The 5,202-nt window shown below is 44.3% G+C and overlaps 1 pseudogene; it reads left to right on the top strand.

The window, feature by feature from the left end:
- Positions 1-1,915: 1,915 nt before the first annotated feature.
- On the top strand, positions 1,916-4,951 carry LOC147610907 (uncharacterized; annotated as a pseudogene).
- The last annotated feature ends 251 nt before the right edge of the window (positions 4,952-5,202 follow it).

Genomic DNA, 5,202 nt, shown 5'->3' with positions numbered 1-5,202 from the left:
TAGTAGGCCTCATTATGAGAGAAGAGATGGCTTCTTCGATGTTTTTGCTTTATCTTCTTCTTTGCCTCCATCAAGGATGCAATGATGTCGATCAACTTTGGAGATGGTACATTGGTGAGTGTAGTGACTATGTTTTGATAGTCTAGACTTTTAAGCAACAAAGTAATGAAAATATCTTCATCAATGTTCATTTTAATACCTGCAAGTTGATTTTTGAGATTCTTCATATACGATTAAGATGTGCAGCAAAAGAGTATTCTTTTATCATGTTGCACTCAAACAAGTGGATTAGAAAGCTAATCTTGGAGCTCTTGGCTTGCACTCCAAAGAGGATTTTCAACTCTTCCTAAGCTTCAAAGCATGTATCCATTCCATCGATATGATGAATGAATACTAAGACCCAAAGCTATTGTGGCAAGAGATTTCTTGTCTTTGGTTAGCCATATAGCTTCATCTCCCCTTCAAGTAGGCTTATTTTCCTTGTCACATGCTATGTTCCACAAACCCTTCCTCATATCTTGAGTGAACTTGATCTTAGTTTGCCAAGTATGAAATGAGTAGCCTTCAAATTTATCTATTTTAATCAGGCTAGCCATGTGCAAATGTGAGGGAAGGTCTTACCTTTGAGTAATTGTTCTCAAGGTAGTGATGACTAATCCCTTTACAAATGTATTTGATTAGTGCTAAAAATAAAGGTTAAGCAATGAATGTTAAACACACTCCCAAAACAAAAAAAAATGAATAGGCTAACTTGGAGTGAGCGTTTGAGGTACCAAATCTTGAAAAGGGCTTTTTATGATGTCCGACCCAAACCCGCTATTTTTTGCAAAACCCGGACCCTTGGGCACTATAAGAAAAATAGTGGGTGAAAACACACCATCCCACCCATCCAGTGTTCGATGGTGGTGAAACTTTGTAATTAGAGGGGTAGGAGCCCCATCAACCTGCTTGTAAAGTTTCACCACCATCCAGTGTTCGATGGTGGTGAAACTTTGTAATTAGAGGGGTAGGAGCCCCATCAATCTGCTTGTAAAGTTTCACCACCATTGGAAGCCGTATGATAATGATGCCCCACCCAAACCCGCTATTTGTTTGCAAAGGGGACCCCTTGGGCACAGTGCAAAAAATAGCGGGGATAGCAACACACCGTCCTACCCATCTAGCATCCGATGGTGGGTGAAACTTTATAAATGGAGAGGTAGGAGCCACATGGACCCGATCATAAAGTTTCACCACCATAGGACAAGGTATGATAATGATGCCGCACCCAAACCCGTGTTTTTTTGCATAGGGGACCCCTTGGGCACTTTGCAAAAAACAGCAGGAGGCGACACACTGTCCTGCCCATCTTGCATCATCCGATGGTGGTGAAACTTTGTAAGTGGAGAGTAAGGATCCCCATCGACCCAATCACAAATTTTAACCACCATCGGACGCCGTATGATGATGATGCCCAACCAAAACCCACTATTCTTGCATAGGGGACCCCTTTGGGCACTATGTGAAAAAATAGCGGGTGGCAACATACTGACCCACCCATACGACATCTGATGGTTATGAAACTTTCAAAGTAGAGGGAGAAGAGCCCTATGGACCCACACAAAAAGTTTCACCATCATCGGACACCATATGATTAATGATGCTCCACCCAAACCCGCTATTTTTGGTATGGGGGACCCATGGGCACTATGCAAAAAATAGAGAGGTTGGCAACAGCCTGCACACTTCCTCACCCATCAACTGGTTCGCCCACCATTGAATCCCATCATCTCCAGGGCATCTTTTCATCTTCCCCTCTTCTGCCCACCTCTGGTTTCACCGAGAGAAAACCCCCCCCCCTTTCACTATAATCCATACAACCCCAATAGGAAGGCAAGCCTCTCCAAACACCTCATCTATCGAGCTTTCAGTCACCATGGCAATTGTTCTGAAAAAGCCAGACCAAGTGCCCTTAATTGGATTCCTTTCTCGTCACCATGTTAACTACTGCAGCAGCGTGGTCATGTCTGAAGTTACCTCTATGATGCAATTTGCAGCTCTACTGCAAACACCACAGCAGGTTAAGAATGGAGAAACCAAGGACATAATAGCAACAAGCATCTGCAGGCCTCGGAATAGAGAGGTTACATCAAGGCCTCCTTTGTGGCGTGCGCCTGCACGGACCAGGTGGACTTGGGCCTCCGGCTCTGTGTGTTCCACCTTGGAAGGCGACTTAGAGCCCATCAGTGCCCTCGCATGACTGGAGTATGCTCCTTGTCATGTCTGCAGTTGTCCCCGCCTTAGAATTTCAGCACGTTTGTGAAAGCTACAGCGCATCAGATTTAGCCCTGCCTAGCAGAGCTCCCGAGATTTGTATGTGCGAGGCACCATTCGGGGGGGACTTTGTTCTTGGGAGAAAGCTCTCAGAAAGGGTCGGTAGCATTCTTATAAAGATTCTGCTTCTTGAATGGAACAATTCTCAAAATGAGGTTTAGATCTGCAGAGTTTTGTGTCTCTTCTTGAAATAAGTGTGCAGAGAAAGGGTTGTTTTGAACTTAGCTCGCTCGATCTGCAGGTATGGAGAAGTCTTTCTCGTAATCTTGAGCTTAAAAAAGATGCACATTTCTCGACAGATTTTTTTGGAAATGGGAGAAGTGATAGCCTAGACCTAGAGGAGCAGATGCTGTATATCTATGTGTGGCATGCGATGTTAAGGTCCAACATGCCAACAAGCTAGCCTACTGCCATGAAAGGGTATGGCTGCGCTCTGTGAGCATGCCCCTGTAGCCTTCACTTTAATGGTGATGCTTTGGCTTTATGAGTCTCATGTGACATGGATGTCCATTCTGTAAACCTGCTCACTCAACTACATGAAAGACTCCCAGCTGTACCTCTTTTCCAGCAAAACTCACCCCCATCAATGTTGCCAAGCCTTCACATAGCCAAGAAAGTATAATCATACATCATGAAGATGAAGATGATGGAATCTGTGCATCTTGGCTTGTGCATAATGAGCCCAAGCTCCCTGCTGACAGTGCCAGGGATGATGTCTTCACTGTATCTGCTAAAATCTACAAGGGCATCAGAAAGGCCAAAGAGAAGAGTATGCATCACAAGGGTAACATCATGCCTGGTGAATCCTACATTGACATGGAGCATGTGCATGTGGAAGATAACCTTGTGCCTCTAGTACATGTTGTTGATTATACTTCACCTGTTCCATCTAATGGATCTTACTCCCTTTGTAAAGGATATCTCTTCCTACATAGCCATTGCCCTCGCCTAGCTCCGTACAGGTGTCTTCATCAAATGAGCGCTCAACGGCTGCATGGAGAGGAAAGCTCTAACTCTCTCTTTTAAGTTTCTTGTCATCTTTGCATGGTTGATTCAACAGTTTGAATCCATGAGGGATAGTCACTTTCAAGTCCCCATGTATTTTTTTTTTTGGGCAGTAAGGTGTATCAGTGGTCACGTCTAGTGTCCGAGGTATACCTAGTATATGAGTTTCGTGGGCTCAATTTTCACTCCAGTATGGTGGCCTGCTGGCCGTCAGCCTCTAATTGTGTAAAATCTTGCGTTCTGTTGGGTTTCATGTCTGTCGGAAACTGCTCATCTTCCCTGGGGCTTGGTCTAGTTTAGCTGGTCATAACTAGTCACACTGGAAGGTTTTGTTTTGAGATTGCATTGTTATTTTGGTGAATGCCTTAAGGCGATCTTGCCTGTCAAATTCCTTTTGTTTTCTCTTAGAAAGGTGGTTTTATGGCTTCTTGTCCATGCAAATGCTTAAATCCATATCCCTCACATAAGAACAGTGAGATTTTTTGAGATACCATAACTCACCCATGCGATGATTAGGGAGTTGGATGGGCAAGATTGCCGGTTTATCCATAACAGGCAACTCTACGTGGTAACGTCCCCCATGATCCCTCCACTGATAAGCTCGTCTCTATGTTTTCCCAGTATGGCGACATTGAAGAAGGTCACATTGGTTTTGATAAGAAAACAGGTTAGTCCAAAGGTTACGCTCTCATTATTTACAAATCTGCTGATTCTACCAAAAAAGTCCTCAAATAGCCTGCCAAGTTCATTGATGGCCATCAAGTTAACTGTAAAATGGCCACTTCCGATGGTAACCAGAGACACAGTGATGCATCAGATTTAGCTTCGACTCAGGCTGTGGGTATTGTGGGGGCTGCCTCCAATTTACACTACTATGCTCTTTCTGGGTTGCTCCCTTTGAGTCAAGGGATCTTGGGTCGTCATTCCCTTACCCCTTGCTGCACAAGGGCTGCTTAGTAGCCTAAAAACCCAAACACTGGTCTTGCAAGCTTAAACCCGTCCCCACATCCGTCCATCGCCCACCAGCTTGCTTTCAGCTCATCCTTAAACCCTTCACTCAACCAGTCTTTGAACACATCGCTTCCATCTTCATTGAATGCTTCCTCTCATAGGGAGCCTCTCAGGGTCTCTCACAGGCGCCCCTTGGTTGTATGGGCTACATGGTCTTGGCATATATGGATCTCAGGTTGCACGTTTGGGTGGCTTGGGTGAAACTTCTCTGTATGGTGCACTGATGAGCTGAGTGGGCTCTCATACTAGAATTCTGCAGGGGACGGGACATCTTCTCAGCTGGGACAAGGCTCTGGTGCTCTCTCTCTCTTTCTCACATTCACTTCTTTACACCTATCCAGCTGTGGAGGCATTACAGACAAAATCCTGCCTCTTATTCAAAAGAAATATGTTTGTCTTCTTGATTTTGAAATATTGACTAAAAGGGTTCTTGTTGGTTTTGAGTCTAGGATGCCGGAGTGTACCATGCTCTATTGACATGTGGTGGATCGTTGTAGAAGGTATACAATAAAGGAAGGCTGTAGGTTCTCTGATCACATTGGTGGATCAGTCTCCGGCTATTGTGATGCAAGAGGGTGCTAGAAAACTACAAAAGAATATACTCTTATTCTGATTTTAGTAGAATGTTTTGATCACTACTTTTTGGCAAAGTTTTTCCCTCATTCCAGGAGCAATGTCCATGGTGCAATAATTCCAAGAGAACTATGTTGGTAGCTACTCTCTCCCTCACCTTACTGAGGATGTAATTGTTTTTCTTGATATAGCCATGGCCAATGATGCACAAGAGCTACTCGATGATGGTCCTCATGTCAATGAGGATGATACAGTTATTATGGTTCCTTGGATACTTTGTAATAATGCCTTTCCATGCAC

Source organism: Cibotium barometz, chromosome 48, assembly GCF_041138505.1.
Source record: "Cibotium barometz isolate CiBa-2024 chromosome 48, ASM4113850v1, whole genome shotgun sequence".
In the NCBI taxonomy this organism is placed as follows: Eukaryota; Viridiplantae; Streptophyta; class Polypodiopsida; order Cyatheales; family Cibotiaceae; genus Cibotium; species Cibotium barometz.
The sequence above is the reverse complement of the archived record's forward strand: the minus strand, read 5'-3'. Positions and strand labels throughout refer to the sequence as shown.